The 24,357-nt window shown below is 38.2% G+C and overlaps 1 pseudogene across 1 annotated transcript in view; it reads left to right on the top strand.

Moving 5' to 3' along the window:
* The window catches only part of LOC307195488 (calmodulin-binding transcription activator 1-like), a 35,391-nt pseudogene extending 11,369 nt beyond the window's left edge, over nt 1–24,022 (top strand). The window contains exon 2 of the transcript in view: nt 23,726–24,022. The product of the transcript in view is annotated as a calmodulin-binding transcription activator 1-like (transcript). The remainder of the gene's footprint in view (nt 1–23,725) is intronic.
* The last annotated feature ends 335 nt before the right edge of the window (nt 24,023–24,357 follow it).

Genomic DNA, 24,357 nt, shown 5'->3' with positions numbered 1-24,357 from the left:
AATCAAAATGGAAAAGAGTGTACTGTTAGAACAGAGAGTGATTGTACAGCATATGGGTTTGCTCTTTCCAGAAAAGATGTGAACGTAAAGAACCGATAAATTGCTGCAGGCATGAAAGCAGAAAAGAAGGCTCTCTCTTCTCAATAGTAGATCCATGGACCTAAGCCGCCTCAGTCTCAAAGTAAAGGAAATAATCTGAACCACTGGAATTCCATGACGCTCCAGAGAGATAATTTAATATATTAATTTACCAAATACATTTCTTGGGCCTCCAAATTATTTCTCAGAGATTATTGGATAAGCATCTTTGGAACAACTAACGTAAATTAATACTTCATTTAACTTATATCTCCTTCTCTTTTCATAGAAAAGACAGAAAAAACTTATAGTCAATGACAGCCAAGAATCTTGCACTTGAGGTCTCTCTCTTCCATAATTACGTGAGTTTTTCCTAGAAAGAGAACAACTATATCAGGTCCAATAGCAATTTTCATTAATATTTGCCAGACTATGTAGATGAGTTAAAATGTTTAGATTCGGGCTTCCCTGGTGGCGCAGTGGTTGAGAGTCCGCCTGCCGATGCAGGGGACACGGGTTCGTGCCCCGGTCCGGGAAGATCCCACATGCGGCAGAGCGGCTGGGCCCGTGAGCCATGGCCGCTGAGCCTGTGCATCCGGAGCCTGTGCTCTGCAACGGGAGAGGCCACAACAGTGAGAGGCCCGCGTACCGCAAAAAAAAAAAAAAAAAAAGTTTAGATTCTACAAATATTGACACACAATGAATTCTTTTATCTCCAGACTGTGATGTTTAGACATAACAAATGACCATGAATAAAAAATCTCCTGGCTGTACACCGCACTTTGATTCTTAGAATAAATCAATTGAAATATAGTTCCAGTGACTGTATTATAATACATATTTGTAAAGGGTTTAATAATTTCCCACAAACTACACAGGTATGTTTCTAATTTAAGATATTTACTTTTGAGCAGTCCACAAGTAGATACCAAAGCTCCATTACATGTAATATTTACTACAAAAATTTGGAGAATTTGGGCTTAAAAAGTAACTTTTGTGGTTTACCCAACTATAACTGATCCTTGAATTTTAATCAACATTAGACATCATTAATGTAGATGTCAGAGTTAAGGAAAGAATCTAGTTAAGTGATTCTCACATCTCAGTGGTGAATTATTTAGGATGCATTTTTGATAGAGTCATTTCTTTTGCTTAAAAATAATATGAGCAATGTAGTATCAGCCACATTTTATATCTAAAATTCATCTGGCTTCAATGGAAAAGTGTGGTTACAATGCAGAAGGAGGCTGTTGTGTTTGTGTTTGTTTTGTCTTTACTAGTTTCTCAGAAAAAATTAGAATTAAATTTACAATGTTAACTTATTTTATATGATTCATTCTGTCAGTAAAGAGCTTTAATTTTGAGAATATTCTGTTAGGTAAACAATTTCTCAGGATTATTACTTTTTTTTTTTAGTCTTATTACTTTTTAAGGGTAATGAAACAACCACAAATAGGCAACCAACTGTTACAAAGACTATGCAAGAATGAAGAATAGACAAGGCATAATGGAATGAGAGCATTTTGATAATTTTCTTCTTCCAAACTCTGAGCCATAAAACAAACATCTACTCCCATTTTGATATGTCCAACCTCTCTTCCTTAGCAAGAGGCAGTCCAGAATTTGACCTACATCTTTAAATCTAGATATTTTAATCTAATCATTTTGAATATTTCTTACATGAGAGGATGAGCTATAAATACTGTCTTTGTAAATCCCAACAAACTGATGAGTGTGTATATGGCTAATATTTGAATTAATATTCTGCAAGTTTAGAGGTATTTGTGGATGCCAAGTACTATTCTCTTCCAGAATTAGGCTGGTAAATTAAATACACTTCAGATTGCCGGAAATGAAGGGGAATCCGTTCTAAGTCTATTGTGATCTTCTGTTCTCCTCTATCAGTTCTATGGCAACATTTCAAGGGCAGTTGATCACAGTGTAGAACTCTGGAAGTTTTTAGAGCTGAATTCGTTTTTGAAAAGGAAAAGTCGTATATGAAAAGGCTTAAACTTTCTGAAACAATTGCAGTTACCACAAGAGCAGGAAAGTAAAGTGGAAATACCAGAAAAGGGCATGCACACAGTTTTCTTACCAACTCGCTCTGTAACCTTGGGTCACGCAAACTTTTTGGTGTTTGTTTCCTTAGCTGTGAATAGACAGAATTTCTATTCAATACAGTGTATGAAGCTAATGTGTAGATACACACACATAAACACAAATACATAAAAATGCTAGATAAAATAAATCAAATATTTTTCTTATAGTTACTAGAGTTCCAAAGTAAGCAAAAGATGCCCACAGATACCAGAAAATATGAAGAAATTTAAAATTGAAGGGGTGACAAAAGCTAAATAGTCCTGAAGAGTGTCAGGAGACATGAGGTAAGGGGGTAGGATCTGGTGCCCGAGAGAGGTGTATAGCTGAGGCTGCAAACCTTGTGTTTAGTGAGGACTGAGCTCCCTGCCTAAAGATAAAAGCCAGAAAGAAGAGCTCAGTCCATCCATGGAACAGTGAAAGAAAAACTCTGCTCACTGGCTTTTTTTTTTTACTGTTGTGTCCTCTCCCGTTGTGGAGCACAGGCTCCGGACGCACAGGCTCAGCGGCCATGGCTCACGGGCCCAGCCGCTCCGCGGCATGTGGGATCTTCCCAGACCGGGGAACGAACCCGTGTCCCCTGCATCGGCAGGCGGACTCTCAACCACTGCGCCACCAGGGAAGCCCAGCTCACTGGCTTTTATCATGGAAAGCAGGCTGGCAGCACTGAGTAATGAAGAGTAGATTTGTCCTCAAGAAACTAAAACCAAAATCTGTGCCTGGATATTGGGTACAATTTCTCATCACCTTCATGAAGTTAGAACCACAAATATAGAAATTAAAGAACAGTATAGACATTTTATATATATATATATATATATATATATATGCTTTCTACCTCTGTTTACTGAGAGGGCCTGGAATACCTCAATAGCAGTGAGCACACGTAGCACCCAGTCTTGCTTTCTAAATACCATTCTCCATTAAAGAGAACCAGGGACCCTTGAAGAAATGGCTGCTTCTAGGGCTGGAGCAGGGAAAATATAAGATGGGCTTGAAGCATCTTGAAGTACCAGAAAGTAAGGAAGCAGTCATACAGAAATCTTTTAAAATCTTGTTATACACAATTTACAAAAGACAAGCCTCACCTACAACTTTTTGACCTAGAAATTAGAATTATTTGCCACAATAACAAATTAAAGAAGAAAATGTTTGGTGATACTAATTGATGCAAAAAAGTACTTGATAAAATTCAACATGTTTATGATTTAAATAAAAATTAAGAACAGAACGGTTATTAATCCAGTAAAAGATCTCTACCACAGAGTAAATCTTACACTTAATAGTGAATCTTTAAAAGGATTCATTTTAAATTCAAAAACAAAACAAGAAATCCCACTGTCAACACTGAAATTCAGTATTATAGTAAGGGTCCCAGACAGGATGGTAAGAGAAGAAAAAGGATAAAGTATCAAGAAATGAATTTAACAAACGATATACAAGGTCATTATGGGAAAGTTGTAAAATTTTATTGAAAGACATAAAATAAGATCTGAATAAATGGAAATATATAGCATGTTTGTGGAGGGAATAATCAGTAGTTAAAAGATTTTAGTATGCCAGATTCTACTTTATATTAAATTCAATTACAGTCAAAGTTCAAAAAGTTTGTCAGAACTCTGTAAATATTTTCCAAGAATAGCCAAAATAATTTTGAAGAAGTACAAGAAAAGACTAATTGCTTTGCTGGATAGTCGAGATTTAATATGAAGTACTGCATAGTATCAGCACAGGTAGGCTCAAATAGTTCAGTGGAACAGAATCGAGAGCCAGAAACATACCCATGCATATGTGAGATCTTATTATCTGATAGACATTCACGAGCTCTCAAGGAAAAGACAGGCTTATATCCAAAGCAAGAGATGTTTGGATGAAGGCTATCCAAAAAAGTACTTTAGATCCCCTCCTCGTACCACTTAGAAAAATAAAATTCAGATGAATTAAAAATCTAAATGAGAATAAAACTTAAAACATTTTAGAAAAAATAAAGGGAAAATATCTTTATGACCTTATAACAGAGAAGGATTTCTTAGAAAAGCGCTGAAGTCACAAATCATAAAACTGATGTGTATTTTAGATGAAAAATAAATGATTCCTATTGATAAATGACTCTGGCTAACTATTTTCAGTTGACCAATACCCAAGATATTTCAAGAATGAGGTTCAGAATAAATTTGCCAGAAAATTCTTTAATCCTCCTTCTTAGCTTTGGCTCTGAGCTCCTGATATCAATGTATACCATTCTCATCATCACCATAGGTAAAGTTTTAATTGTTTTTATCCATTTTCCTTAATGTAATGCTCAACAAAACATCATCATTTCACCATGGACATGTACATCTTTGAAACCACACTTTTTGTTTCCTCTCAACTAAACAGAGTTAGTAATACCTCTTTCTTATTTTACAGAGATCAGGTATGTTAGTATCTGTTCCTTTCTTCATAGAGGTGTGAGAATTAATTTTGAGAAACAAATCTATATTTTATACTTTGACTGTCTTTGGAATCAGGCACTACTTAAGAATCTACCATCCTGCTTAGATTTTAAATCTTCAATCTTTTATCTCAAATGTGTACAAGGAATAGATTACTCATTTAAAAGGATAAGCCCAACTTTATTTTCAGTGTGATAGTTTGGGAACTTAAAACATCCCCAAACAATAAACTCTATTCAAGACCCAGCTGACTGGTTACTTTCCCTGATGAGCGGCAAAGGGATACTCAGTCCATAAACAGGTTTAAGTAGTAGCTTTACAAGTTTAACTTTGGGAAGCACCTGTACTTTTTCATCAGGATAATAACAAAGATGAACTCACTCTATACCTCTCAGCATGAAGAAAAGGGCTAGTCATATTTTTGGTGCCGTAGAAGCCAGCCTTCCAGCCAAACACTGTGTCATGGTTGCTTTCCAATACGGTAAGACTGAACACAACCTATCTCTGAGCTACAATATTCTTCACACTCAGCAGAATTTAAAGAATCTTCAGCAGAGGTGTAGCATTTACCTAAATCCAAGAGGCTCTGGGGGTGGTTAAGGATTTAACTCAACCAACTTACCCACCTGTTAAGCCTTGCAAGTGCCGAGACACTGGATACTCCTGTGCCCCCCCCAAACCCCGCCCCCCACCCGGCATCTGCTCTTCTAGAACACAGCAGGGGCACTTAGTGCCCATAAGGGAGAAAAAATAAGTACTGTTAAGTCCAGGGGCCACAGCTTTTCTTGGATTAGCCTCCAAATGCTTAATAATGTACCATGCACAGAGCGACCATATAGTTTATCATCCACACCAGGACATGTGTGAGAGTGAACGTGAACTCTTAACAGTCAGGGTCATGAGAACAATGCGTGTTTGTGCAAACCAGTACTGTCCAAACACACCAGAATGCGTGGTGTGTGGTCCAACTGGCATGCACACGGGGGTTGCTGATAGTAATGATATCATGATAATGATGTGCTTAGAGGAAAATGTGTCCCATGCATTTCTGCATTGGGCATTGGTTACCAATTGCCGTGTCTGTGAAGCTGCTGTTTCTATTCAACCCGTCTCACACTCCTTAAGTTTAGCCTTAGTTAAGGAAAGTTTTCTGCCTGATGTAGCAAAATGCCATACTCAATCACAGACCCAAGGGACTGTTTCTGTTACTTCTTTATTTTCTGGTGAATGCTTTGTCACCAGCTTTCAATTTCATTTGCTAGAGCAACTTGTAAATATAACACCATCTGAGAATGTCAAGCCTTTTCTGTTTCTGTTTTCTGAAATTCATCTATTTCTAGAAATCTATCTATAACCACCAGCTTCTCAGTCTATTTTTTAGCCATCTTTTGCACTGATGTTGATGTGGAATTCATGATGAGCTGTGACTTTGTATGAGCATGACTGCTATCTGCCAGCATCTGGGAACTAAGCATCTGAGTCTTTGCTCAGTCTCTGTGCTACCTCACAAAAGAAACATTCTCCATCTTCACTATTTCTGTTTGGCAAGAAACTTTTCTCGGGTAGTCTTTGCAGTTAAAATAAATAAAATGTTATATCAGAATAATGTGGTTACATTCCTATCTAGCAGCATAATGATTTTTTAAACATCTTAATAATTTCGCATATTCAGCACAGGTCTTTATGTTTAAACTTGGGCTATAGATTCATGAACACATATTCAGCCAGGACTTGCATTTTCATTAACCAGGACTTGCATTTTCATTATGACATCTTTATCATTTCACCACAATGTCTCAGCTTCCTATCTTGTAAAATGAAACTTCAACTATATTGTTATTCTCTAATTTTAATAAAGCTGAGCACTGAGACCATCATTCAGGGGGAAATTCTGACCAAGGAAACCCATTGAAATTTCCACTACCATAAATAGAAATGCAGCTCAAAACCCAAAATGCATTTCTTTTAACTTCCTGGAATTTCCAAAAGATTCGCTCAACTCTTCCGTTCCTCTTTTACCTTGGAGAAGGGTTCTCAGGTCACCTGCAGCAAACAAAAAGCTGGGTGAAAGTTTAGTGGCCCATCCCAGAGCTTAACAGCTGTAAGCCTATTATCGTTCACTGGCTTTGTAATTTCCTTCAACGTGGAACAAAGAGCATGCGAATAAAGTTGGCAAAAAGTTCTAATGCTAAGGCGCTGTTGGCATCACAGGGAGGAATAACCATATTCAAATTCCACAGAAAACTCAGCTCACATTTATTCAAAGTGTATTATAGGCCCAGTACTCTGCTAAGGACTTTATATATGTTGTGTCTGCTTATAATTGCAACAATATTATGAATTAGGCATTATCATTATCCCTATTATAAAGATTAAGGAACTGAGGTGTGGAAAGGTTAAGTAAGTTGTTCAAGGATACACTGCTCGTAAAGGGTAAAGCCAGCACTAGACTGAGAAGCAATTTACTCTGGGGTCCTAGTATCACCCTTCATACTCTTATGTATTACCCACAATGCTAAACTCCTACAATGGGAACAAGTGTCAGCAATGTGCTTTGGAAGAAATGGTGAATACCATTACTATGCTGAGATAAGACTTTAAGTAACATTCTAATCAGGAAGAAAAATGATCTAGGCAGCATTGAGAAAATAAGATTTGGTTTGCCTTCAGGATATGATGAGGAAAATGGCTCTAGAGATTTTTGAAACATTATGCTAGGAAAGGGTGTAAGAAAAGTTTTTCATTTATTTATTTATTCAGTCAGCAAATTTTCTGAGTGTCTGCTAGGTATCGAGGACTGTCTTACGTGCTCAAGATACAGGGTGAAAAGAGACCAAGAACTTAAATGCTAGAGAAGGAGACAGATAATATATACAAGTAGGCAAATAAAAATACAATTTCAGGTAGTAATGATCAAGAACTGTGAATGGTCTGAGGTTGTACCCTACTTGCAAGCTAGCAAGTTAGCCTGCCACAGTTTCACGGATGCTGGCAGAAGACCTAACGTTTTACACTGGCAAAGACTTTTTTTAAATGAAGACAAAATAAACAAATTTTCATAGGAACAAAAAAGGAAAAAAATTATCAGCAAAGAGACCAACACTAAAGGAAAAACCAAAGGGATTCTTCTTTTTTTTTTTTTTGCGGGATCCTCCCAGACCAGGGCACGAACCCTGAAGGGATTCTTGAGGCATAAGAAAATATGATTCCAGTCCTATGATTCTGGGGCCATGAAAATGCCAGAAGAAACAAAGACCAATTTTTTAAAAAATAAGTTTTTGGGTAAATAAATGCAAATGAATATTGACTACAAAAAACAATAATGTCGGGCTTCCCTGGTGGCGCAGTGGTTGAGGGTCCGCCTGCCGATGCAGGGGACACGGGTTCGTGCCCCGGTCCGGGAAGATCCCACATGCCGCGGAGCGGCTGGGCCCGTGAGCCATGGCCGCTGAGCCTGTGTGTCCGGAGCCTGTGCTCCGCAACGGGAGAGGCCACAACGGTGAGAGGCCCGCGTACCGCAAAAAAGCAAAAACAATAATGTCTTATGGGATTTTAAACATATGTGCGAACAATATTGTAAATCAACTATACTTCAATTAAAAAAAAACATATGTGCAAGTAAATACATTGCAACGATAGCACAAAAAGCAGTAGGGGGTAAGTGGGTTTGTGTTAGTCCGGGTCCTCTAAAAGCAGATGCCCAGACTGGAGTAGCCACGCAAGAGATGCATTAGGTCAAGGCCTGTGAGGGGACATAGCGAGGGAGCTGGGGAAGGACAAGAGAGCTGTCAGGTCAAACCGTACATTCCATGTGCTTCTCACATGCAGGTGACACATTTACCAAGATTGACTACATGTTGAGGCATAAAATATGTCAAATAACGGAAATCAATCATAATATGTTTCCTGGACACTGTAATTAAACTAGAAATCAATAACAAAAAAAAATCTCCCAAATGCTTGGAAATTAAGCAACGCACTTCTGAAAAATGTTTGTGATCCAAAGATCACGAAATATTACATACCAAAATTTGTGGATACCAACTAGAGCTTCAAAGAAAATTTATAGCTTCAACGCATTTATTAGATACAAAGTTAAAGTTAAAAAAAATCAATGATTAAAATGTTTTCCCAAGAAGGTAGAAAAACAACAGCAAATTAAACCCAAAGAGAATAGAAAAAAGGAAGTAATAGCAATAGAAACAGAAATTAATGTTAAAATATGCACAGGTTAACATATTACAAACAAGTTTGTGTTTAAACGAGAATTGCAATTTATGACGAAATTGACATATACATGAACTAGCTCTTCTTTGACAGTTGAAAATTGTGCATAATCTCTTTTCCTCTTTGAACTTGTATTTTAATCCCACATTCTCCACAAAATTTTATACTAAAATATTTCATGCTTCATAGTATTTTATTCATCATCCTACCTTACTTCTCAACACTACACACACACATATATGTGCATCTATATTTAATTGTTTCATTTTTATATAACCATTAGGCTCTAAGTAAGGGGTTAGCAAACATTTTCTGTAAAGGGACCAGATAGGAAATTTTAGGCTTGAGGGCCATTTGGTCTTTGTCATAACTACTCAACTGTGTGTTTGGAGCTTGAAAGCAGCCAGAGATAATATGTAAACCACAGAGATGGCTGTGTTCCAGTAAAACTTTATTTATAAAAACAGGTGATGGGCCAGATTTGGCCCATGTGCTATAATCTGCTGACCCTTGCTCTAAATGATCAAAATATAGAAATATTTTTTTGCTAGAATGAGACATTTAGAATGAAATTTGCTGTCATTTTTCATTTCCATGGATGTTAGCACTGATTAAGTTGTTTGTATAAATAAGTATATGAGAATGAAAACCATTTTACTAGAGCAATGTCACCCAATTTTACGGTGGTTAAAATATTAAAATACTTATCCCAAGAAGTTAGAAAAACAACAGCATATTAAACCCAATGAAAAATGAAGAGAAATAATAGAGAGAAGAGTGGAAATTAATTAAATAGAGAAAGAAATACACAATAGAGAAAATTATTGGGACCAATCATTAAAAATGTAAGGATTTATCAGCTAACAATGTAAGTCTTCTTTCAATTTGATTGAAAGCAAACCATGAAAAGAACAAAGGAATTGTTATCCAGTTATTAAAGTCATTTACTTTCTTAACCCCAATGCTAATATTATGAAATATCCCTGTGTTTGGCCCTGTGGAGGGTGTATGAGAGAACTGGAAGTAAACATTTCTTTTGTGAAATGAGGAATGGAGGTTATGAAGGAGGAGATGGTGGAGACTCAGCCTCCATCACAGCGGCTTTCTGACTTGTACTTTCTCAGGCAGTTACAGTTTAGCACATAATATACAAGGAAATCGAGGAACACAAATATATGTCCTTAGAGCTTTCCATGCCCCACGTACCCCCTGGATTTGTCTACTCCCAGGGACACACATACCCCCATTTGTCCTAAGTGAATTGATTTTTTATTTTTCAGGATCTGAATCCCTTTGAGAACCTGATGGACGCTCTTGTCCATCTCCCACAGAATACTGCACATACACGTATACTCAAATATAGTATGTGAGTATGTGCGGTGTTAGGGAATTCTCAGACCCGCCCTGAATCTCATGCATGGATCTCAGTTAAGATTCCTTGGCCAGATCCAACAACCTAATTAGAAGGTGAAGGACTCAGAGAGAGAGGAATTTTAAGTGACTAGAAATAGCATAATAAGGTATTTGGAAAAATATTGGAGTCCAGGGACTCATTTTTTACAAAGTTCTTTTCTCTCCCTCTTCTCAAAATCACAGGCTTAGTTTGTTTCAGAAGTAGAATGAAAATTTGGATCTCTTGAATTTCTATTAAATAACAGGTATTTTTAAAAGTAAGGTAGTTTCTTTAATTTACCTAAATAAGCCAAATGTCTATGTTTGTAATCACATCTTTAGTTTGTCACTCTGGAATAATATTTTAAAAACCTCTCTCTGTGGGTCCTAAATATTGAAACTTTCATTCCAACAGGAAGTTGTGCTTCAAAAAAATGTTTGTTGGGTCAGAAAAAGGTTTTATTTTGACAAGGCATTTCAAGATTAAATATTATTTCTGGGGTCTGAAAACTTCTCCAGAAACCCTGAAGCACTCCCAGACAAAGATCAAAGAACGTATAAACAATGGTGCCAATACAGCCTGAGGGATTGCCATGGGAGCCCAGTGAGCCAAATTACGCTATCTGCCACAGTCACCAAATTATTTTAAGATACATCAGCATTTCAAAATATAGTTATTGTATAGCAGTCTAATTGGGTTCTAAAGCTATTCATAATCCTGGTTTTTTGTTTGTTTGTCACCACCCTTCATGTTTATGTTCTTTCTACAAAGGTGTTCTTTTCTAAAATATTAAGCTTAATTGCATATCATTTATCTATTCTATCAAAAAGTATTGAATTCCTACTATGGAACTATGATTCCATTCTGTGGGCACAAGCAGTGATTTTGAAAAGAGAATCTCTGACCTCATGAAGTTCACATTCCAGTGGAAACTCAATAAATCAATTAGGATTAGGGTCAGCTACTTACAACAAAAACGAAATGAAAGGAAACTAAATTACAGAAGCTTCAACAAGACAGAAGTTTGTCTCTTGCATAAAAAAGAAAGTCTGAAAGGTGAAAGATTGCAGAAGTAGCCCCTATTCTCCACTCTTTCCTCTATCATCCCCTTTGCTGTGTAACTTGCAGTTCCTCTCACTAAAGAGGTGGAATCCACTTCCTTGAATCTGGGCTGGTCTTTTGACTTGCTTTGGCTGACAGAATGAGGCAGAAGTGCTGGTGTTCTAGTTCCAAGTTTAAACCTTCAAGGACCTTGCATGTTTCCACTGGCTCTCTTGTGCCTCTATCATTACACTACAAGGATGTGCTCCAGGTGCTCTGCTGGAGGAAGAAAGGCAGATGGAGCAAAGCTGAGTCATAAATTGCCCCACCTGAAACCAATCTAGATCAGCCAACCCTCCACTGACCCCCAGAAGGGAGTCCAGCGTCAGATCAGCTGAATCCCACCTACGTGTAAGAAATAGGTATTGCCGTACGCCGTTGAAGTTTTGTGAACGTTTCTTACTCAGTATTACTGTAGCGATGGAGAGGTGATACAGGAACAAAGCGGTCTGGGCAACGGTGAAAGCTCAGAAGTGTTAGAGACCCACATGCCTTTAATTTGCTGCTCTGCCTCTTCAATTTGTGTCTTCTATTTCATGATCCAATATTGCTGCTTGGCCATCGCGTCCAAATTCTGGCCAGTGGGGAAAAAAGAAGAGGTAAAGAAGGGGACAAATGCTCCTTTTAAGGAAACTTCTTGGAAGTTTTTATACAGGAACTTATTTATTATCCTATCCAGCTACAAGGGGTGAGAACCGGAAACTACAGTCTTTATTCCTATTGCCTGGGCCTAGATAAAAACTGGGGACTCTGTCACTAAGGAAGAAAGGGAGGATCGATACTGGGGAACAATTGGACGCCGCATGTGCCAATAAAATGCACTGACAGGAAAAAAGTTATCTATTTCTCCACTTTTGTTCACATTTAAGGCTCTTATCAAATGAAAGCAGTTTTCTAAACTTACCAAACATTTCTTTCTGGATAGATAGTGAAATTGCAATACTTTATAATTAAAGAAATATTAGTTCATAAATCCAAAACAGAATTTTTTCCTATGGCATTTTACTTCTTATGCAATTTAGCTTTTTCCCAAACGGACAGGACTTTTTTGGGTTAATAATTCCAACAGTGTCCAACTGTCTAAATAATTCAGCCAGTGTTATCAAGTGTTAGGACAAAGAAGCATTCACTTTTGTCTTAAGTGGTCATCAAGCATAACAACAGATTCCATCTGGAGTGAAAGGCTAGCTTTTAAAAAACTGGGGGTGGGCAGGTAATGATGAAAGGTCTAGAAGCAGAAAAGGAATCGCTTCAGCACATTCAGGGCCAAGGTTCAGGCCTGCACTGTAGAATTTGCCTGACAATATGTATTCAACTATATTTTTGACTAAGGGATTCAAATTTAGTAAGAGAATGAATGTACACCAGTAACTTAAATTATGATAATTTAAACTATGAATTAATAATTCAAACAATAATTTAAAATACGATTTCCTTCTTCTTGGGTTCTTAATTCCAAAATCAAATTCTAAATGCACTTGAGCAGAGCTATATGGTATTTTTAAGGATGTTAAATGAAATGTACAGATTAACTTTATATGTTTTATACACACACACACACACACACACACACACACACACACACACACTGCTAGAAATTGAAATCATTTCCTCCCCAAATCCACACCCCCTTACAGAAGCTGCTCACATCTGCTTCTCGGAGAGCTGGTCTTCACAATCCCTGCAAAGTGAGCAGTGGGGCAACTTACTGGCTGTAAATAACTGAAACAGTGGTAGACCCCTAACCTCAGATGGGAAAATTGTGTAGTTCTCTCTTCCAGAAGTTTGTAATTGAGACTCAGCAACTCTAAGCTCTTAAGTTGATGACCTGAGAGAACTGTGGCAGAGCCATTTCCTATCATATCCCTACTTAAGTACTGGATATCAGACTTCAAAGAGAATGGAGAATGAAGCAAACAGGAAGAGTTACGAGAAATCATGAAGCCCAAGAATCAGAGAGAGAGAGAGGAATTAGCTGCCTGTTTCTGATGACTTTCCTGGCTTGAGTCCCTTATGAAGCCAAATCAACCAACCTACTTGCATCTGGGCCAAGTTATTGTCTTCTTTCCTGTTACAAGCTCCTATGTGTACAAGCTACCGTCTAAGCCAGCCACTCCACTTGTGAACTCGGTCACATCCTCTTATCTCCTAATCAAGGACATCATTCCAGATATTATCCTTAATTTCTCCTGCAAAATCAATTCTTTTCCTCAACACTAGATCACTCCCCCAGTGACAAAGTAGTGGCTGGAACATAGTAGAAGCTAAACAAGTATTTGTTGAATGGACTCACCAAAGGGGGAAAAGCACAGTCAATAGAGATCAGAGTTTCAGGGAAATAAATTGGCAATACTGCAGCGAGTAAAGGGAGTAGGAAGCGGGGGGGTGGGATGGGGGGATTATATCACTAAGAAATATTTGGGAAGGTCACAGCCCAGTAAAAGACTGAGATTTAGTCACAGGATTATAGAATGCTATTTCACTTCCACGCTTTATCACAACACCAACAGCGCTCCAGTTTAATATCAGTGGACTGACTGCAGCTGAAAGAACTGCAAGACACAGACTGTCTCTGAAGGTGAGGACTTAGGGAAGCCTCGAGTCAGGAAGGAAGACAAAAACAAGGGCACTAAAGAAATGTTAAGGCTCTGACACCTGTAGCAACAGCAAACAAGAACACAGCCCAACTTCTAGCCCAATTAATATAAATCCACCCACTGAGGGCTCATTCATCTTAGTTCCTATTACCTGAAACAAATGTCCAATAGTAGCCTAAGGAGACAGGATGATTACATATAATGTAGTATCCTGAATTAGATTCTGGAATAAAATAAGGACATCAGGGAAAATTAAGGAATTCTGAATAAAGTATGTATTTACTTTAGCTGATAATAATATATAAACATTGGTTCATTAATAGTGACAAACGTACTACACTAATGTGAGATGTTAATGGCAGGGGGAACTGGGTGAGAATTATATGGGAACTCTGCGCTACCTGTGTAATTTTCTGTAAATCTACACCTATTTAAAAAGTTTGTTTAAAAATTATAAAAAAGCTGAAAATCATTGCTAAGTAATTGTCACTCAGCACCATAATGCTTGCTTCTCTGTTCATTAAAAATATCCCTTCTGAGATCTGGAGATCATAAAGTATCAACACGGTTTTCACACAAAATAAGACATCTTAGAGGCAAATGTTCAAATAACAGAAAATACTTGGTCTGTTATTTTTGATTTTCCTTTTCCACATCAACAAGACAAACAATAAGGCTGATAGTGTCACGTAGAAGGGAAAACCTTCTCTCCACTGCTATCCTAAAGCCTATTTAAGTTAGGCTTACAGGGGAAAAAAAAAAAATCAAGAAAAGTCATTAACATATATGGCTGTTGGTTTTGACAGTTCTTGGCATATTGTTATTTCACAAAGAATGCACTCCTTGGGGTGGAAGGTAGAAGTAAGCATTTGTGTTGGATATCTGCGTTCCAGGGCAACACGAGTGAATGTTCACGCAGACTTGTTTGGTGCCAGGAAGCAATGTGTGTTCTCTGGCCTTCCATGGGTTCATGGACCATAGCGACACCTGAACCTTCACTGTCCAATTTACTTCTGTCTTTGTAGCTCAACAAACATGTATTAAGTAGCTAAATATAAGGTTATAACTAAGGATGATTAAAATTCTGGCTTTAAAAAAGTTTCTAACCAAAGAGATTAAGTCATGTGCCCAATAGCTATAACAAAATATGTAAAATTCGGTACCATATAGTGGTGGATGGGGAAGTAAATAAAGGAATTAGAAAGTATGATTCCTAAAATGTCAGTTTCCATATTATTTAGAAAAACAGAGCACAGGGGCTTCCCTGCTGGCACAGTGATTAAGAATCCGCCTGTCAATGCAGGGGACACAGGTTTGAGCCCTGGTCCGGGAAGATCCCACATGCCGCGGAGCAACTAAGCCCATGCGCCACAACTACTGAAGCCCGCGCGCCTAGAGCCCATGCTCCACAACACAAGAAGCCACCGCGACGAGAAGCCCATGCACCACAAAGAAGAGTTGCCCCCGGTCGCTGCGACTGGAGAAAGCCTGCGCGCAGCAACGAAGACCCAACTCAGCCAAAAATAAATAAATAAATTTACAAATTAAAAAAAAAAAAAAGAGCACAGAGGCAACTATTTGAAAAGAATTTAAAATCACATTCACGTATTAGAAAAGGGTAGCTCTAATGATCACAACTCAGGTATTATAGAAATGCATTTTCTGAAGTACAAACTCTTTCTTGTCATTCTCTTCCTCCAACATTGCCCCCTTCTGATTGATAGCAAGCAGAATTGACCCTAATAGCATTCCCATAAGTAGAAAAAAATTGCTGAAGTCCAGATGTGTCAAAAATAACTTTTCCCTATAGTTCATTTTGAAAACTTGAGGCCAGTTAATTCTCTTCACACCACTCTGCCCGGTCATCCAAAATGCATGCCATTGGGATCATCCATCCTTTACCCTACCCTCATTTCTACCTACCTGGCTGTCCCTGTTCCTGTCTCCTCACCTCTGAATGTCACTTTATCTATTCCTTTGTGCCCCTTGAACTCCCAAATCCTCTGTAAATAAACTCTTTTCTTTCCAGAGTGTTTGCTGCGCTCCCTTTACCGAGAAATCTTCCCTATTGACTCTTAAGCACTTTCTCTTCTGTGCTCCCAAGTCTACTTCCTAAATTTACTCTAGAGCTTGTCACTCTGTAATAATTCTGTTTCCTATTCATTTTTGCATTCCTAGGACCGAGGAAAGGCCTTACTAAACATTCAGTAAATGATTAAAGCAACACTTAGTAAATGCAGATTTATATGGTGAAAATGTGCATGTGTATGGTTTAGAGGAAGGGTTGATTGTATTTAGATTAGAGTTAATCAAGCAAGGCTGCAGCTCTCAGTGAAGTGAACTGGAGGATTCATCTATGAAAATACAACTCAGATCATTTAAAATGAAAAAGAAAAGGTGATTAAAATTTCCCTTTTTTCCCTCCAATCCTCCTAAGTACCTAAAGAAATGTAAGCGTATCATCAGATTGACAGCTTCTCTCTATGAACCTTCTACACTTACACATGCGCAAGGGCAGATGTGGCTGAGGTAAGAGGAAACAGCAGCCTCCGCAGCCCAATAAGAGGCAATTCACACGTTGGGAGATGTGGTCCTGACCGTGACTGCATTCTGAGAACTGCACTGCTAAGAAGAGAATAAAGAACCAGAATGTGAGTGGATGGCAGAGCTTCCTCAATTTCACTGACAAATGAAGAAATCAACAAATATAAAAGCAAAAACATCGTATTCTTTTCCTCATCAGAATTTACATTTTGAACAGTGAATGTCCAGTGATAACCCAAAGAATTAAATAATGTAATTCATGTTAGTGGACATTAACATTTCATAAACTTTTCTGTATAAATATTATATAATAATTTTTTAAGTGCGATAAATCTCCATGGCTTAATATTATGGAACAAGGAAAATTCATTTATAAAAAAGCCACAAGTTAAATCTACCATTAATAACTATATTATATATATAGTAAAGGTCAAAGAGGAATTCAATATCAATAATTGAACTCTCAACAATTTCTTGACTTTTCATTTCAACACTACTTTTATTCAAATGGCATTACTAGGAAATAAAATAAGTCAGTAATCATATTGACAATTGGGTTATGAGAATAATTCTATGTTTCTTAGACCTCCTCTAAAGTAGAGATATTTTAAAAGACACTCGTCATAATCAGTACATGAATTCAATAACTTACACCAGTCTCTCCCACCCAAATGGCTTTCTGAGCCATTTGAGAAATAATACAAAACAGTAAGGTGCAAATGTAAAACAGATAGCTAGTGAGAAGCAGCCACATAGCACAGGGAGATCAGCTCTGTGCTTTGTGACCACCTAGAGGGGTGGAGTAGGGAGGGTGGGAGGGAGACGCAAGAGGGAGGGTATATGGGGATATAAGTATATGTAGAGCTGATTCACTTTGTTATAAAGCAGAAACTAACACAACATTGTAAAGCAGTTATACTCCAGTAAAGATGTTAAAAAAAAAAGAGTAAGGTGCATTAGGGTTAAAATATCACCTTTATTAGTCTTTAAGTTGATATGAAAGAATGTGGCTTAAATGGCAGCAACAATGTGTTTCTAATACTGTACCACAGAATGAGATAGACCCACCCACCTGGTCTCAAGCAGGGCTGAAATTCACAGGACTTCCCAGAGGGCAGCATGGAGGAGCAGACAAGAGCATATACTTCTAGTGGGCAGGAACTCCCAAAGAGAAAGGAAGTGGCAGGAGTGGGGCTATATGTGTCTGGGTCCTGCTCCCAAACTCACTAGTCAGGTAAGATTGAATGGGGAAGGGTAGAGAGCAGGAGTGATGATAAACAAAAGTGACAACCAGAGACTGGAATACAAACTGAAAGATGCTGGAGTTACACAAATTCATGTCCCCCAACAAAGATGGAAACATCAGGAGTTGGAAGGCAGTGTTCCCCCCACTCCCCAAAGCTGCTTTGTTCTTTGCTGGTCTCTGACATACGCTTCCCATTTTGAAAACCTCCTTCTCCACCCTCTGTTGTAATGGGTATTATCTATTTTCCCAGCTGGACTATAAGTTTCATGAGGGCAAGGAATAATGCATCTGTATTTTTAACTGTATTCTCAGCGTCTAATACAGAGCCTGGCATAGAGTAGATGCTCAAGTATTTTTCAGTGATTGAATGAATGAGTGAGTGAATATGAATAATATCCAGGCATGACTCAGCAAAGTCTCAAAGGTAGCGCAGGGGAGCCACCACTACTGCAACAGAAAAACAGATTGCTGCCTTTGTGTGTGAGCTTGTTAAACTTGGCTCTGGTTGGATCTAATTGCTCTCCCTTACGTCCCCTCACACACACACACACACACACACACACACACACGCATGCAAACATGCACACAGTGGAATATTTATGATGGAAGAACAGAGTCCACTATTGAACATAGCTGTCTCATGACTGGGCAGCCAGGAAGATTTCCAGGCTAAGGGACAGCAGGGGACAAGCTGAAGAATGGCGGGTCTGTCTGAGGTGATAGTATACGGGGGTGTAGAAGATACGGAGGAAAATTAAGCAAATGAAGAGAAAAAAATTAGCCAGGCAACAGCTTTTTCCATTTGTTTTCCTTTTATGTAAATACATTATTTTTCAAATTGTAACACTTTGGGAGCATGGCAGGGAGCAGCTATAAGTATTTAACATTAGAATGTATTTGTGACATCAAACAAGGCAAGACAACACAGTTTTTGACAATTGACTTTGCAGTCACACAGATCTGAACTCTGACCTCTCACAAGTTACATGATCTTAGTTAAGTTGCTTCATCTCTCAGCATTCAGTTTCTCATCTGGAAAATGGGAAAAACAATGGCTACCTCACAGAGTTGCTGTACGAGTTAAACCAACCAAGTAGATGTGATGCATTTAAGAAAGTGCCTAAAACACAGTGAATAAATGGTAGCCATTGTTATTCTAAATGTTCAAACGCTTTGTGTACTGTAAATCACTGAGTAACTGTAAGAGATTATTATCATTATTATTATTGTAGGATATTTCACTGCTGTTTCACAAAAAGGCAACAGCTAAATAGAGGCTGTTTTGTTCCATATCTATCTATTACACAGAAGCCAACAGCTGTGCATTAATGGCTGCCTCATTCCCCAGTCGGATGTGAGCCGTATTATAATAGAGAAAGTTACATCCTCATTAGGCATATAAGGTGTGTTGTGGAGCAGAAAGGCACATGTCAAACGTGCTCAACTGTCCTCTATCACGTGTCATCTTGTCACATTTAAGTCAAGAAATACATATAAATTCATAACAATTTAGGTGCTGTGATATTTTAATTGCTTTAAAAAAATTCTTTTAAAACATTTTTATTTGATATCTCTGAGGTTAAATGTTTAATGCAGGACATTGTCATTGCCATGTACTTCAATATATAACCTGTAATTAAGATTTCAAGTGACTCTCATTCTGAAGCGCACTGCCTCTGTTTTGCATAATGCACAATATATTCATTGTTGTGGCTTCCTTTGCATAAATCAGTCTTATTAATATCTAATTCATCTTCTTGCTTCCCAGAGTCTAGAATCAAACTAGTTCTCTGAAGGAGGAAGTGTCAGGACTCAGGGAGCTAGGGAGAGCTGCATAATTCTAGTTCGTTTTTCGATAAAATTTGTACTACAGATGGTCACATGATTTATTAGCAATTTTTAACTCTGCTGCCTCTTTGTTCCACTAGGAAACAAGAACAAAGATTTGTATCTACATGTGATGTGCAGAGAATTGGAGTAGAAGGGTTAAAAGAAAACAGTGGGCATCTAAGCTGTGACAGTGACTCACAGTGGACTCCCCTAATAGATATTCTAGAAGGATTCCCAGTTTGAAAACAAGAGAAGTGAATGCTTTGTCATTATGGAAACTTGAAGCAATGAATATTTTATTCCGTTAGCATAAAGCTGAGGTGTCACCATGCTATTCAAAGTGGCAGAACTTCCATTGAGGAATAAGCTTGATGCTGGCCGCTCCCACCCTAGTGGGTGACACAGAATGGACCTGCAGGACCCAGGTGCAGAAGGATTCCTCCAGCTGATTTTGTTTAGACCCAGCTGGGCCTGGTGTGAAACCACAAAAAAAAAATCCCTCAGAAAGCAAGGTGAAAATTGCTAAAAAGGAGAGAGGGTTGCCCTCTTTATATAGCTTCTTGGAAAGCTAATGATGACATCTCCAATCAAACAAGATATGAGTCTCTTGACAAGTCACCCTTTCTTATTCCCCCAGAAAGTTGTGTGTATTTCTTCTGATCTCAACAACATGGTTGTTTCTTCCCAGCCAAGTCTTCTATAGATGTCAATTTTCTTTCCACCAAGAAAGTAATCTGCATTGTGTCAATGTTCCTCAATCTCCTCTAGAGAGTTTACCAATAAAACAGTTCTGGATACAGAAACATTTCCATTTGCATGAAGTACAAGCTAACTAAAATTAGAAAAAAAAAGTTCCATATTAACATTTAGTACCTTCTTCTACTCCTATCTTCCACATTTATAGTGGACCAATAATGGAGTTTGAGGGTAGATTCTCTTTGAAATATTAGAAATTTATCCAACAAACGTATATTAAGCTCCAATTGTGCCAGGCTTTATACTGAACACTAGGAAGGCAAAGTCAAATTCATTCATTTCTGCATAAAAATGTTTTGAGTATTGGACTTCCACTTTGGGCCATGATGGAGTAAGTGGTATTGGAATTATTCTCTCACCAAAAACAACTATAAACCTGGGCAAAGAATAAGTGGAAAAAGTTTTTTCAGGTATTGGACAATAGCACGTTTGATGCTTGAAAGCCAGGAAACACAAAGTGAGCTTCACATTCACTGCAGTTTTCTTCCTTGGGGCACATTCCTGACCACCCAGAAATGTGGAACCCGGGAGGAGAATAATGATCTCAGTGATCTGAGGAGACAGAGTACTTTGAGGCTGTTAAGGTGGCTGGAATGCACATACCATGGTAGAGCTAAGAGAAATCAGTACAGAGGGGTTCCCAGTTATCTTTGTGGTGAGTACCCCGGGGTACTTGCCTGAGTGCTGGACAGACCATAAGCAACATGAGACTCCAAGGATGTAGCACAGAGCAAGTACTGGGTGGCAGAGGGCTGAATGGAGACACTACCAAGCTGTTCTGGGAGGGGTTGGAGTCCAGCCACGCCAGAGTTGACAGACCTTGCTGAGCACTGGACATTCAAGTACGGACCCAGAAGGCCATGCCTTAGGAGTAAGTAACACTCCCGAGAATAACAGTCATAACCTAGGACAAAGGACAAAAGCAAAATATATCTGGCTCAATAAAGCCTAAAACCAATCCAGACAGGGTCAAGAGGATTCACCAGTAAGTTGACCTGCTTGCCAGAATAAAACTTAATATGATTCTGACTCCTCACAATTTATTACCCAAAATATCCAGCACATAATACAAATCACTAGACATGTAAAAAGAAAGGGGGGCAGGAAAAGGTGACCCACATTCACAAAAAAAGCTGGCCATAGCTACAGACCTCAAAATGATCCAGATGTTGGATTTAGCAGATAAAGAGTCTTAAAAGCTATTGTAAATTTGTTCAAGAAAAGATGGACAATGAATGAATAAATGGATGGAGAATCTCAGCAGAGAAACTGAAAATATAAAAAATAACTAAGTGGAAATCCTAAACCTAAAAAAGACAATATCTGAAATTAAAAATTTGCAGGATTAAAGTCAGATTTTACTTGGCAGAAAAGTCGGTGAAGCTGAAAACAGATGAATGGAAGTTATCCAAATTTAAGAGCAGAAAGAAAAAATATTGAAAAAAAATGAACAGAGCTTCAGTAACTTGTGGAACAATATCATTTCCTTGGATGACTGGAGTCCAGGGAAAGGAGAGAAAGAATGAGGCAGAAAAAAATATTTTAAGAAGTAATGGAAGAAATGTATCCAAATTTGATGAAAAACTTAATTCATAGATCCAAGAAATTCAGATAAACCCCAAACAGGACAAATACAAAAACAACTACACTGAGCCCCATAAGTTCAAACTACTGAAAATCAAAGATTAAAATAAAATCTTAAAAGCATCCAGAGGAAAAAAAAAAGAAACATTACAGGGAAATAATTATAAGAATAACAACTAGCTGCTCATTAGAAAAGATTTGGAAACCAGAAGGGAACAAAATCCTTAAAGTGATGAGACGTGTATTAGTTTGCTATGGCTGCCATAACAAAGTATCATAGACTGAATAACTTAAACTACAGAAATTTATTGTCTCACAGTTCTAGAAGCTAGAAGTTCAGAATCAGGAGTTGGTTGATTCCTTGACAGGGTTGGTTCCTTCTGATGACTGTGAGGGGAGGTCTATTCCAGGTCTCTATTTTTGGCTTGCAGATGACTGTCTTTCCCCTATGCCTCTTCACATTATCTTCCCTCTACGCATGTCTCTGTATCCACACTTCCTCTTTTTCTAAGGACGCCAATCATACTGGATTAGGCTTCCCTAATGACTGAATTTAACTTGATTACCTGTGTAAAGACCCTATCTCCAAATAAGGTCACATTCTGAGGTACTGAGGATTAGGACTTCAACAAAGACATTTGGGGGAGGGGGGATGGAGAGGCACACAAATCAACACATAGCAAAAGAAAATTTTAAAAACCTGTCAAACTATAATTCTATATCCGGTGAAAATATGCTTCCAAAATGAGAATAAAATAAAGGGTTTTTTTCAGATAAAACAAAACTCAAAAAAAAAAAAAAACACAAAACTCAGGGAACTTTTTTGCAACCAGACACTTATTTTAAGAAACGCTAAAGGAAGTTCTTTAGATTGAAGGGAAAAGCTACATAAAAAGTCAAATCCACAAGAAGAAGTGAAGAACTCCAGAAATGTTAAGTCCATAGGTAAATATGGGTCTACTTTCTTTTTTTCCTAGTTTCTTTGAAGGATAATGTTTATAACATATACAGAAGAAAAATATACGACAAGAGCACAAAAGAATTATACTGTTACAAGCCTCTTAAGTGTTAAAGTGGTGCAATGTTGATTCTAAGTGGGCTGTGATAAAATAAGGATGCAAAACATAATCCCTGGAGCAACCACAACAAGAATACAAAGATTCAGAGCTTAAAAAGGAGGAAAAGTGGAACTGTAAAAAATAATTAAGCCAAAAGAAGGCAGGAAAGGTTGGGAGGAGTGGGGAGGAATAGAACATTAAAAACAGATGGGACAAATGGAAAACTAACAGAAGACCGAGGGCTTAAACCTAACTGTAGCAGACTGTACTTCCCATATATTGCCAGAGTAATATTTCCCATCTTCTGCATGGGTCGGTATTCATTTTCCAAGCCTACTATAGAGAATACCACAGACCAGTTGGCTTATACAATGGAAGCTTACTTCCTCATGGTTCTGGTGGCTAGAAGTCCAAGATCACCATGCCAGCGGGGTTTCCTTCTGATGCCTCTTTCCTTGGCTTGTAGAGGTTGTCTTCTCCCAGTGTCTTCACGTGGTCTTTTTCCTCTGTGTGTGTCCCTGTCCTAACCTCTTCTTATAAAGGTACTGCTTATATAGCCTTAGGATGCACCCGCAAGATCGCATTTTACCTTGATCACCTCTTTAAAGGTCCTATCTCCATATAGAGTCACATTCTGAGGTATTGGGGGTTTGGACTTTAACATATGAATTTGAAGGGACCCAGTTTGGTCCATAACAGGGCCTTTGCCACTCAGGTCAAGAGTCATGGTTGGCAGCGGCAGTACAAGGTGCGTGCTCGGGTCCAGTCCTGAAGAGTAGAAGGCTGCGGTGGGAGAGGGGAAGAAACGGCCGCTGAAAACAAGCCAGAGGAGCGTTTCCCAAAGTGTATTCTGCGGAAATAGCACCTACTGTGTTCTCAACACCTTGCCACCTATAGAAGATGATCATGGGAACAGCGATGGTAGTCACGTAAAAATCTTTTTACTGAAAAAGCTGCTTGAATGCCGAAATGTTCAAGTTTACCCAAAGAGAGGCACCTTTGGAACACTAATGAGAGATCATGATGCAGCTGGGCTTTTGGATTTCTTTTTAATAACGTGTGACCCTTCACCTTTGATCCCCTAACCTGCATTACCTTGGTAACCATTTCATTTTTTAATTTCATTTCATTTTTTGATTTTGGTGCACAAGCTGTAACATTTCATCTCTCAAAGTGTAACATGCTGATTTCCTCGAATAGAGATAACCCTTTGAGCGATACATTTGCAAAATGCTGTGTTCATTTTCTGTATTATAATTAATTTCAATTTTAAAAATTAAAAAAAACAAAAAACGGACGCAGAGTTGTTTCTCCATCCCTTTGAATCTGGATAGGTTCTGTTAAGGTTTTGACCAATGAATTATGACAGAAGTGATATTCCTGTCAGTTCTGGGCATAGCCCTGATCTGAC

Source organism: Stenella coeruleoalba (assembly GCF_951394435.1).
Source record: "Stenella coeruleoalba genome assembly, chromosome: 12".
NCBI classification, from domain to species: domain Eukaryota; kingdom Metazoa; phylum Chordata; class Mammalia; order Artiodactyla; family Delphinidae; genus Stenella; species Stenella coeruleoalba.
Note: the sequence above shows the minus strand (reverse complement) of the source record. Positions and strands in the feature narration are given on the sequence as shown.